The sequence below is a fragment of the Calonectris borealis genome, chromosome 2 (assembly GCF_964195595.1).
Source record: "Calonectris borealis chromosome 2, bCalBor7.hap1.2, whole genome shotgun sequence".
NCBI lineage: Eukaryota > Metazoa > Chordata > Aves > Procellariiformes > Procellariidae > Calonectris > Calonectris borealis.
In genome coordinates, this window is record NC_134313.1 from 53,739,526 (window position 1) to 53,752,507 (window position 12,982).

Sequence of the window (12,982 nt, forward strand, 5' to 3'; positions counted from 1 at the left end):
CTCAGGCGAAGCCTCCCCCGGGCGCGGAGGGCGAGGCAGCCGAGCCCCCTGCCGGCGGCCGCCCGCATGGCAGCGCGGGGCGGGGGGAGCTCACCGCCAGCCCGCCCGCTCTCCAGCAGAACCACCTGCACCCCCCCGCGCCCACCCGCTCCCCGGGGCTTTGCTGCCTGCCGCCCGCCTGCACGCAGGGGCGGCTTTGCTCCCGCAGCCGCCCGGCCAGGGCCCTCCCGCCCCCGCCTTGCCCCGTCGGAGCGGTGTCATTTCTCCCCCGGTCCAAAACGATGGTAACAAAGGGCTGGAGCCCACCCGGGGGAGCACCGGCGAGGACACCGGCAGCCCGCCGGTGGCACCAGCCGCAGCCAGCCGCGCCGCTGGCAGCCCGCAGCCCCCCGCCGCCACCCCCGGTGCTGCGCTCTGCGGTTGACTGACACCGAGCGCGACCCAAAGAGCGGGGCGCCGCTGCCGCCCTGCTGCCGCCCAGACCCGCTACCTTTGTGCCCTCCCCAGAAACCGGCGAGAAGGCGAAGGAGAGCCCCGCGCCCCCCGCCGCTCCCTTACCTTGATGGGCAGAGAGAGAAGTTGAAGCGCTCTCCTTCCCCTCCTCACTTCTTTTTTTTTTTTTTTTTTTTTTTTAATTTCCCCCCTCCCGCCACTCACACCGAGCAACTGCGTTCGGCAGTCCCGCCCGGCGCCCTCGGTGCCGCCGTTTCTCTCCGGGTCTCGGTCTCTCTCTCTCCGGCGGGAGGAGGGGAGGGGAGGCGAGGGGAGGAGAATGGGGCGGACCCGCAGGTGCCGCCCCTCCTGCTCTGACAGCGGGGCGGGAGAGGGGTCGGGGGGCGGCCGGTGAGGGGACCGGGCGGTGGCCGCGGGGGAGCCGCGCTCAGGTGAGGGGGTGTCCAACGGGCGGCAGGGCTGAGGAACGGCCTCCCCGAGCCGGGCGAGGCCCCAGGACGGCGGGGTTGGGAAGGGGGGCGGCCGCGTCCTGCCGGGGACTGAGGTGATGGGTCGGGAACGGGCGCTGTGGTAGATACGGGTTAGTGGAGGAGGCAGGCGGAGGGCAGTGAGGCCTGGGACATGGCGGCCGAGGCTCGGTGAGGAGAGGGCGAGCTGCGGTGCTCCCAGTCTGGGAGTGAAGGGACGAGGTCCTGCACGGAGGGGAGCCAAGGAGGGAGCTGGGAAGCATCAAAACCCTGTCAGAAATCCAGCGTGGCTCAGTGGCTGGGGGAGGCAGAAGATGGCACTGGGGGTGCCATCTGCGGTGCGGGCCAGTCAGGGCTGTGGGCAGAGTTTAAAGTTGGAGGGGTTACCTTTTGTTTTGCGTTTAGTTAGCAATGGAGCTAGTCCAAGAGCGGTAAAGTAGAAGCTGAAAGGGCTTAGCATGGTAGGAGGACGCTGGAGATGGACTAGAGAAGGGCGTTGTGTCGGAGATTAAATTGAACAGGGCTCAATGCAAGGCGGGTAGAGATGAGGGGATCTGAGTGCGTTGGAGGGGATGGAAACAGAAGGATCTGGAACATTTAAAAGCTGTAAATGGAGCGCGAGTTTGTGTGGGGAAGCAGCAGGTTTGGATTCTTAGTGTGTGTAAAGATGAAGGTCGGACTCAGCAGGAGTGTGGGAAGGAGACTAGAAATACAGCAGGGTGCTCTGAGGGTAAATATCCATTGAACTGGGGAAAAATGATTTTGCATTTTCTTCCCTTTACCTCTGATTGATTAAGCTACCATATGAACCATCTCGTCTCTTTTTCACTTTTTGCTTTTCAAAGGGCATATTTCTTGAGAGCCTTTCAAAAAACTTTTTTCTTCTCTCAGGACTAGAGGGATCAGTCTTACACAGTGTCCTATCTTTCTGCCTCAATAGCTGAGAAAAAAGTGATAGTGACGAAAAAAATGGTAGTGTTTGTTTTCTTTGACAGGAACCTGCTGCTGTGTGACATTGAGAAAAAGATGATGTCCGGTACTTTTCTCATGTCCTTTTCTTTTGTATTTGCTGGTTAAAATATTAAGTTCTAGCATCCTAGTGAGTGTTCTCATTACCGGAGATAATGAGACTTTCCATCAGAAAGTGGAAGGGAAAAAACTGTCCCTGTCTCTTGGAGAAAGTAGAGATGGCACAGCAATGATGTGGCACTGCAGTAATGCTGCTCGGTTCAGAAATGAGAAACGGAGGTCTGTCTAATAGATAATGTAGATGGTTTTGAACATTCAACAAAGTTAGCCTTTTTCTGCATTAATCACACTCTTTCTGATAGGCACTAAGGAGGTTTTCACTATTGGTTCTGTTTTGGTTTACTTTAATTTGAGCAATGATGTTTTATGACATGCTGATTTGCACTTCATTTCATTGAATGGGATGCAAAAGTGTAGTAATGGGTGCGAGTGTCTGTGTAAATAAGTTAGAGACCAAAGGTTGGGGCATATCGTTATGCAGTCTTCATAGCAAACTTGCCAGGAAAGAATCTTCAAGCCATCTCAGATTATGCAATATATATATAGAAAATATATACATCACTGCCTTTTTTGCATCCATATGAGTTTATATTTCTATAAGAAAGAAATATAAAGGCAAGAAATACCAAAGGAAGTTGGTTTCCTACCAACTTCTTTGGCACTTCTTTGTAGTACTTTGGTACTTCTTAGCCCATGGCTATAGCCATGAGCTCCAAAACTTTTCTTACATATATTCTCATGACACTGTTGTTCTCAGAAAACAAGGTACTTCCCAAATAAAGCTTTGCAACTAGTTTTTCATTGGCTACTTTGATCCTGAGATTATGTAAGTTTTATGTGAATAGCTAAATCAGTTGATCTTTGACAGGACTTGAATTGCTTAGAGCTGGGCTTCAGCTGTGGATTACCTGAAGACATGCTACCTCCATTAGCCTAACTGTCTTGGTAGCTGTGTATTTATAAAGTTGCTAATAATATGACCCTTAAAAATAGATAGCTAAAAATTTAGCTGAAGCAGAATTTAAGAGACTTTGCCAAGTCAGATCAGGCTTTAGGATCAAGTTCTAAAGCTTTGCTACTTTGCCTGTTCTAAGTTGTACGCTTAATTTTTCTGGAAACTTGGAAGTAGATAGCTGCAAAAGAGTTTAGGCTGCCATGCTAATATGTCTGCTTGTATGCTGTATATGTCAATTGTGCTGTTGATACTTTGCAAAATGTAATGGAATTAAGCAATATCAGTGTCAGTCCCTTAGGATAATGTTGCCATGCGACCTGGACAGATTTAGACAGTGACTTTATTGTTACTGTTAAAAGTTCATGAGAGACTTGAAAGCATATCAAGGCGCCTGTAGAATACCTGCTATAGCGTATGATCATTCTAACTTAGATACTTAATTATATCTAAGTTGATCCAGTAATTTCAGTCCAGATTTACCTTGACATTTCAAACTGTGTAATTTTACTTAGAGGTATCTACTGAATGAGTGAGAATTATTCTGGTAGCTTTAATGCAGTAACTCTTTCTTATTTGGACTTTTTTTTGTTTTGCTTTTTTGAAAAGGAAGAAACATTCATCATTTTCTTCTAACTTTCTATTTTGACTATCAACATTTACAGCTTGTAGGGTGGTTTCATCTGTACCACCTGCGGGCCATATTGCACATCAGATGGCAGGATAAAATCTGTAACAAGAATGTTTTGGGACATAAAGTCTTTCAGGGTTTGAAGCCATGATATTCACAACACGAATGTGCGGAGCCACTCATGTATCTGAAACAGAAGAGGCAGAATGCCAAAGCAGCTGCTGGAGTGAAATAAAGGAGAGACCACACAGTTTGGGGAACTTACAGGCATTGAGAACAAAAGAACGTCTGAGGGAACAAGAAAGTGCAACTTCAAGCAGTAAGAAATTGGAGTCAGTCATTAGGAATATTGACAGCAGACATGCAGTCACACAGCAATTAGAGGCTCGCTTTGGGAAGCAAGGTCAATTAATACTGAGGTAAAGAGGCAGCATCAAAAAAGCACCTGGTTTAGCAGGCAGCATTTTCTGATCCCTGACTAGGCAACATAGAAGAAAATTGTCGTTCAGGGTTTGAGTTTTGGCCATTCTCATATTCACAAGGCAAGATACCATCACCAATATTATTTTCTGTTATAAAGGACTGTGTAAGAACATAATACGACACTACAGTTTGTGCAAAGATTGATGGGCCCCCAGTGGAACCACAGAGGTTGATAGGTATCCTTCAGTCCTGAGCCTTCATAATGGATTGCATTTCCCCCTCCCCCTGCCTTTAGGTATCTCTTCACTTTCTTCCTATTTTCTGGTTTTGAGAGCAATAGGAATACGATCCTTCTGGATATAGTGTTCTAAATACTGTGGATAGTTCCCCCCTTCCTAGCCATGAGGGCAAACAGATTTCAACCTTTTTTTTTCCTGAAAGTGAAGGTACTCAGTTCATCCTAGATCATTCTCTGAACTAGAGCTTGTATTTATATTTGTCATGCCTGTTACATTTAAATATTCACTGATAATTTGATGTATCCAACCTCAGAAATCAGGTTTCAAAAAACATAAACAAACAAATAAATAGCCACACAAGGGAACTCTCTGCTTTAATTCTTGTTATTCATGAACTATCGATTTCATACATACTAAAACCAGTAATTTCTATCCTAGAAACATTAGTATGAATGTTTTATTTGATCCAAGCTACCAAACCTTTGATATTAAACTTCGCCTGAATGAAGTGTCTGAATTCCACAGACCTGGTCTTGCCGTCGTTATAAGCTGATTGCAAACTTTGCTTTGACTTCCTTTGTTGGGGCTAAAGCGAATCCCACCATCCTGATGGGTAATTTTGGTATGAGCCTTCTAAATAACTTTCATCCTTCTGCATGAATCACCAGTGGTCTTTTATGATTCATTATACCTTTATCCCTTTATTATTGTGATGTGAATTATTCTTGCTCTAGTTGTAATACTGTAAAGTTGTATTGGGTCTGTTTAACGTCGAGGCACCTATGAAATGAGTACTATTCAAATACTTAAGAGCTATTCCCTAAAAAACGTTTATTCTAAATGGATGAAATGGGTAGATAGGATGAAACAGGAAGCAGTGCTGGAGGTGGGGAGCTGAAGTACGTAAAATTAAATGTTGTTAATGCAACTGAGGGTAGAGCTAGGAACTGAATTCAGATCTCCTGATGCTCAAACACTGTTGTAATTCCAATGTCATTATGTCATTATATCTAAGCTTTCTTACCTCTATTCTTTTACTGAAATATTCTTAAAATACATATTTTGGCATCAGTAGTTTTAGCATTAATATTTAGCACACCTCCTACACAAAGAAATTTATAGTGCACAGTAAGATGAAGGAGACAGAGTGTTTCTTACAACTAATAAGAACATACTTGCTTTATCTTTCCATTACTCACTCCATAGAAATTGAGCAACCAATCATCAGGCTTTCCTGGAAGTTCAGCAGTAGCACATAGTCAGTGGGACACGTATACTCTCTATTCCTTCTTTATTTTGATTGGATTTTTCAGACTGACCACTGTTATGAGATAATCATTTCACAAACATAAACAGGCGGTTGTATAAAAGTCCCAGAGCTAATCACTAGAATCTCAGTTGCCCTGACTGTAGAAACCATAGCTAGATTGTCAATTTTTTTAGAAGTTTCTATAACTTGGTATTGCAACGTCAGCTCTTGTTAACAGGTTGGCAACTGTACCCCATCTACCATGCAAGACACAGTGGGATGCCATTTCCTTTGCTAAGAACATGCCCTTAACAGTAGACTCTATGCCAGCAAAAGGGAAAATGCATTACCCTGCCTAAATCAAAGGTATTCTTTGAACAGGAAGAACTTTTGGCACCTGTATAACTGTGCTGCATGAGACAGTCTGTAACAGTGTTTCTCTTTATAATTTTCTAAATAATTTGTGAAATTCAATTTTGTTTCAGACTAGGCAGTGCAAAAGGACTATCCCTTTTTAGTACTAGCAGAGCTACTCTGAAAAAGTAAGTTCTGTCTTGAGGAAAACTCGGTAAGCTAGCGTTTGTCAAAGTTGAGCCTCTACATAGTTTTTATGGTTTTTTTCCTTGTATAAATTTTGATTTCATAATTCGTTTTCAAAATTCACTAATCTTTCAGTGGAATCCTTTTTAGTAACTAACCTGTGTATTACTTTAGACTGTGGCTGATTGAAATGAACCATACAGTGTGAATTTGGGTTTTACGATTGAGCCTGGTTTTTATACACCATGGAATTAGCACAATGCATTTTGACCTCTTTCAATGGGAAGATATGTTCTGATTTTTTACTATACAACAAAATGTTATTAATACGCCATCATTTTTAAAAGTTAAAAAGCATTTTAAGAAGTTAAAATCATTTTAAAAATTAAAAGCATGGTAACTGATGGCTTTAAATGATTCAAGAAGAGTTTTCTGATTGTAGTTGGATTTGTTCACTTTAACTAGATTATAAAGAATTTCCATGTATCTTTGAAAGCATGGGTAGGACACTCATGAGGTCCATAGATCTGAAGACTTTTTTTTTCCCCTAGGGATATCTAGATATAGGTTAGTCTGTTGTTCATGAGGAGATATTATAAAAAAAGAATTTTGCCATGGCTACTTAGATAATTGTGTATAATAAAAAGGAGTATTACCTTCTGTTTAAATGTTTTCAAAGGGCAATACCATACAAAAAAACACCTCAACAAAATGGAAAAGTATGCATAGTACTGACTAGTCTATAAAATACTCAGCTGTACTCTGGCTCTTTCACCATCCCCTGCGTTGCCTCCTCAGAGACACCACTGAAACTTAGATCCATTACCCCTAAATGACATGTCTCCATTGCCAAACACATAATCTAATAAACTATTTTATAGCCTAGAGTGAAATAATCCATTTAAATAGGGCTTACTTACAGAGGAGGTAGTCTTGCCTAACTTTACGCTGTCTAAATCTTGAGCTCTAATCAATCTTTAAAGACAGTGAAAATAACTTGGCAGCTCCAGCAGGCAGTTTCATCTCATTCTTAAATAAACACCTTCAAAAGGCAACCCCTCTCCCCTCATTCTCACTGACTTTTGAAGGAGCTTAGAGACCTAGATGAGACTGCACACCTATACACCACCAATATGGGGTGAATGCAGTCCCTCTCCTTGTGGTCACCCGATCACTTACTACAGGGATATAAAAAAATTCCCCCCGCTGTTCTCCATTTGACATGCATAACAGAACCACTCACAGGCATTGTAAGTCCCCTGGCTTGTTAGTCATATGCAGGAAAAGGACAAATGGCCGTTTCATATAAGCAATTAAATTTAGAGCTTACAAAGATGTTTTTTTTCATGGCACTGCCGTGGTTTGATGAGTGAAGCTCAATGGTAAAGGTTTTTTAAATTCCAAATTTGCAATGTTTCCTATAGCTGTTATCAGTAAGAGCAGCGAATCTCATAGAAGTCACGATGTCAGTGCTGGCTGATGTTGGGATATTTATTCTGAATCCAGCTGGGGAATGGCAGCGAGTTCACTTGCTACTTTATTTTTGCTGCCTTTTATTAAATAGTCATTTGCTCTTCATAAGAGGTGCTGCCCATGAACTAAGAAGAATATTAACAATAGCAGAGAAAATGGCCCTGAATCCATACTGGAGACAAGCCATAGAAATTTGGCATTTTAAAGGTGAAAAACAGACATTTCACAATTACAGTACCTACCCATGGCCTTAGTGCAAGGCATTTTTAGTGTTTTAAAAATTGCTTTGCATTTTTCACTACTAGAATCTATGGAGGTTTATCTATCTAGGGTATCAAACTTTCATCTTGGTTTGTGACTTTGTTTTGTTTTTGCCACAAAGTCATAGATGTGTTTGAGCTTTTGGGGTTTTTACAGATGGAAAATATTTTTGAGGTGAGGTGGATAAGACTGCACAAGCCCTAACCATTCTTGGTTTTGTCACTGTTCCCTTTACACAGACAGAATTCCTACTTAAAGCAGCTTACGGTAAATTCCCCAGGCTTGTGTAGCTGCCAGAACTAACACTCATTCCCCTCCCAGTTTTCCTACCAGGTCCCCACACATCATGGTAGACCAGACTTTATCCTAATGAAAAGCTTAGCTGCTAAGTGAAGTTAGTCCAGCATTTACTGTATCTTAAGGGGCTCAAGTGCTGTCAACAGCAGATCTCTCTCTTAATCTTGCGGAGGTAAATCTCCGAGGCTACAGAGCTATCTACTCCCGTATTTATAAATTCCCCATCTTCTCCAAAAGAATTTATGGATGTATGTGAATGCAGAGACAGCTTGGCTCACTTCTCTCGAAGCACAGAAAGGAAGGTAGGTGTGTACTGTAGGGTGTGACCTGCCAGCTGGCTTTTCCACAGCAAAGGTTTCCCACAGAGCTTCAGAAACATGTCTAAGAGCCGCCACGCCTCTCTTAGGCAGCTTCTAGGGTCTTGGTGTTGAGCTGTCTTAACCTGCACTCTGCAGGTGTGCAGACACAGAATATTTTAGCTACTCATGTCCCCTGCACTCTGCAGGTGTGCAGACACAGAATATTTTAGCTACTCATGTCCCAGCTGTTTCTCTTGTTTCTCAAAGAAAAGGAAAAAAAAACCCACCAAGTTAAATGCTGCAGGATCTATATGCCTACAAACCTCCTTGCAAAACCAGATTTGTTTATGAGGTATAATGTATTAATTGCAAATACTTTTGTCTAACTACCTCTCTTCTTTTTCTTTCTCTGCGTGTAACTTTCCTGGGAGATTAATTTAGGTTAATGTCTTGTAAAACTACCGGTTTTAATACTGAGTTACATTCATCTGGGTGTCAGGGAAGTTGGTTGTTTTGTCAAGATCAGTATCATTTGCTGTCTTTCACTATGTTACTGTCTCTCAAGCACATGGCACTACCAAACGCCCAGGGAGTTATGTTTGCTTGTTGTACAGCTTTTGCATTTCTGTGGGTCTTCTGGTAGCATCAGTGAAAGGGAATCAGTGGAGGGCCCCTACTTGCATTGTGAAAGCAGTCTGGGCTGGGATTTGGTCAGCAGGACTTGGATTGGTCAGCAGGGAAGGCTGCTGCTGCACTAACCCCCTGCATCGCTTTCCCTTGGAACCCGCAACAGCCAATATATAGTCCCCAGTCCCAACTCAGACAGGGTTAGATCTTCATGACTGCAATGTGAGGTTTCAGGTCATGTTTTATTTACATACTGTTTTTTTTGTACAGGTTTCTCGGTACCTCCTGCCAGTTAAACAGACAGGATTGTGATTGCTGTCAGGAGGGAAGGAAACCTGCCTGTTTGCACTGCTGGTTAGAAACAATTCCAAAACCAGTTGCTGTCCAGTCAGCCAAAAAGAGGAAGAAAATCCCGAGGGCTACAAAAACTGGACTCATTAATGCTGTGGGTTATTTTTAACATAAAAATAGTTAATCTCTACTCATTTCCATTATTATGTGTTTCTTGTATAGAATGGTCCATGTCCCAGCAGCTCCAGAGAAAGGGTAGGTCCAGGTTATGCAAAACAAATCCCTCTGGGTTTTCTAGTTTGTTTACAAGGGGTTTTGTTCATCTGGAGTAACAAAAAGCCAGCTAAGTCTCTTACTACGTTCACTCATGACACTTAGCAATCTATGAACTTGAAATAAAATATTAGGCCACAGAAACTGGACTTCTGCTTCCATAGCAGTAGCATTTTCAGATCAGTAATCCTACACATATGGTATCTCCACCCACCCTTGCTTGCTTTTTTTATTTTCCCTTAGCCCTTGAGGAAGGAGTTTCCTTATAGGTAAATTCAGTTTTATGTGACATTTTGTAGTTGAAAGTCAGAAGATTCCTCTTGGCACACCAAAATTAAAAGAAGGCATACTGCTGTCTGGCTCAGCAGGAACCTCTTCAAGGGACCGCGTGAGAGTAACACTTTTCCTGAAGTACCAAATGTACTGTGTGGTGTCTTACAGATGGTGGCTCCAGCTGTGGCGGGAACTTTGAGTGTTGCGAGACATGTACACTTTTGGTGCTTGGGTCCTATCTACATCTGCCGTGATCATCAGCATCAGGAACTTGAACGTTATGCAAAAGGAAACTTGAAAATCACAAGACTTTGAGCTTTTCAATTCCAAATGAAGTTGAGGGTGGGAGGAAAAGCATATCACTTGTGAATGGAAGACTTGAGGAAGGAGTCCAGTGCTATCAGCAAGTCGGAGTTGAAAGCAGACGGATACTAGGGGTAGTTTATAACATCCTTCAAGAGATGCTACTAGAGAGGGAACCAGTAATTACTAAAATTGGCATGAGAAGACAGACATGAAATGGAGACAGGTAAACACAATGATCACTAAAGTACTGTCCTGGTTTTGGCTGGGATGGAGTTGATTTTCTTCCTATTAACTGGTATAGTGCTGTGTTTTGGATGTAGTGTGAGAATAATGTTGATGACACACTGATGTTTTGGTTGTTGCTAGGTAATGTTTAGGCTAGTCAAGGACTTTTCATCTTCCCATGCCCTGCCAGATGTGCAGGGGACTGGGAGGGAGCGTGGCCAGGACGGCTGGCCCAGCTGGCCAATAGGCTATTCCACACCATATGACGTCATGCTCAGCATATAAGGCTGGGTGAAGAAGAAGGAGGGGGGGGGCGTTCAGAGTGATGGCGTTTGTCTTCCCAAGTAACCATTACGTGTGAGGGAGCCCTGCTTTCCTGGCGATGGCTGAACACCTGCCTGCCGATGGAAAGTGGTGAATTAATTCCTTGTTTTGCTTTGCTTGCGTGCGCGACTTTTGCTTTCCCTATTAAACTGTCTTTATCTCAACCCACGAGTTTTTCTCACTTTTACCCTTCTGATTCTCTCCCCCATCCCACCCAGCGAGGGGGTGAGCGAGCGGCTGTGTGGTGCTCAGTGGCCGGCTGGGGTTAAACCACGACAGTACTGATCGAAAGAGAGTCTACTTTGACTTCATCAAACACTTTGGTCAACTACCTGGTCGTTTAACTGCTCGATGACTCGAAGAACAATGTTGCTGCTCAAATCTTATCTGGTTTCACTGGAGACAAGTTGCTGAGCAACCAGTTAGACCAAGGGCACACTGAAGAATGTTAAATGCCACCTCCCTGCAAAGAAGTTTGTCCTTCATCGCATTGCCATCAAGTATACTGCCTTCTCCTGTAAACACCAGTTGACACTTGCCTATCGGGGAACAAGAAGGGAAATTCCACCACAACGTTAGGAGAAAAAAGCCTTTCAAGCACTGGTTGCCCAGAGGGACTGAGGAATCTCCATCCTTGGGCATATTTACAACTTGACTGGAAAAGACCCTGAGCAGCATGTGCTAACTCGGCCCCCTTCTGAGCAGGGGGCTGGAGCAGGTGCTCTCCAGGGGTTCCTTTTTTCTATCATCAGTAAGCAACTGCATACTGGCTCAGTAAAAAATAATGGACATTTTTAGGTACTTTTAACTTCCCAGTAACATAGGCTGTGCTGCTGTAGCTAAGATGAAAAAAATAATACAGTGGTGAGGTGTTAAGATGCAGGTAGCGTGCATACACATAAACCCACACACAGGGACACATGCAAGGATTGGCGTTAGCTGCTCTGCAGGAAAGCAGTGTAACAGCAAAATATGAGGGTGGAAGGAGGAGTGCTTGAGGTTGAAGAAACCCTTGGAAAAAGCATGAATTCTTGTTCTTGCCAGATTTTGTTTCCAAGATGCTTGAATTGAGTCCCTGTAGCAAACCGAGCAAGAGTTCTGAATTAATGGAAGGTAATATAACTAGCATTGAGAGCTGGTTGCACAACTCATGTACATGCTAAACCCTTTCTTTCTGCACCTCCTTTCCAAGAGGTGCCAGAGGGACAAAATAAATTATCTCTCCTGAATGGAGGAAACTCCATCAAGTCATTTAGTCTGGTATTTTCAGAAGTTCAGTAAAAGAAAGTCTCGCATTTATCCTCAGAAAAGTGTAAGATTTTCCATGTTTAAGATAACTATGCTAGGGGATGTAATTTTGTCTCCAGTCACAGGGGAGAAGCATGCAAACCTTGACTTCAAAGGTACTTACTTCCATCTATAAGAAAAATTTAATTATATTGAACGGTTTCAGTTCCAGGAAAGTAATCCCTGATAACTGTCAGAAATCAATCTTTCAGATATGAAAAGCTCTGCTTTCACAAATTTTATCATGTTGGTCGCTATGTTACACCATTTTCTTGTATAGGTGAACTCCCTGGAGCATTAGGAGCTCCTTCTCATGTGCTCTGGGTCTAACACAGCAAAATGATACCAACCTCTCCCCCCCACTAATGTGGCAACATCCTCCCTAACCGCAGCCTAAGAGAACTAGACTCAGCATTTCAGCATGACGGCAAGATTAGTACCAAATCCCAACAGCATAACTTCATTAGCCCGACTCTGCTGTCTGTACATGTAAAGATTACATTACCCCTTTCTGTTCAGCTGCTGTGCCCCTCTTTTCTAAGTCTTTTCCAGAGCCACCGCTTCGAAGTACAGTTTCTCATCTTACTGCTGTGGCCTTCATTCTCTGTGCTTAGATATATAGCTGTAATAAAGTTTACCTGTAATAAAGTAATACATTATATGCTTGCTTTCTGTTTACCACCTGATTACATCAGTGACCTATTTTCATTTCTGTTCCTCTGGTCTGTTGCAATACGATGAGTTTATGTTTTCTTCTGTATCACAGATCAAAACGGGAAATAGCCAGGAGACAATCCAGGTGGAGCTCCACCAGTGAACACCCCTGAACAATGAATGATACTGAACAATGATTGTTTAGCATTGAGACTAACAATTGAGTTAACCACTGGATTTTGAACTATCTGGTATATTAATTTGCTATAACCTCTTGATCAAAGAACTATGTGAAACTAAAGCCTCATGCTTTATAGTAGTTTTATATGAAAATAACTGTCTTTATGAATTAAGGTCTTACTCTTCTGAAAAAGAAGATTATCTCAGCAAAATCTACTTTCTGTAACTC

The 12,982-nt window shown here is 43.2% G+C and overlaps 1 protein-coding gene and 1 long non-coding RNA gene across 2 annotated transcripts in view; one reads left to right on the forward strand and one right to left on the reverse strand.

Annotated features, from left to right (window-relative positions):
- The window catches only part of GREB1L (GREB1 like retinoic acid receptor coactivator), a 148,754-nt gene extending 147,616 nt beyond the window's left edge, over window positions 1-1,138 (reverse strand). Inside the window, exon 1 of the mRNA XM_075142009.1 lies at window positions 559-1,138. The gene's annotated coding sequence lies outside the window, so the exon portion shown is untranslated. The remainder of the gene's footprint in view (window positions 1-558) is intronic.
- LOC142078836 (uncharacterized) lies at window positions 806-12,579 on the forward strand. The gene is made up of 3 exons (XR_012672361.1): window positions 806-884; window positions 9,946-10,306; window positions 10,851-12,579. It is a non-coding gene; the product is annotated as an uncharacterized LOC142078836 (long non-coding RNA).
- Window positions 12,580-12,982: the final 403 nt, after the last annotated feature.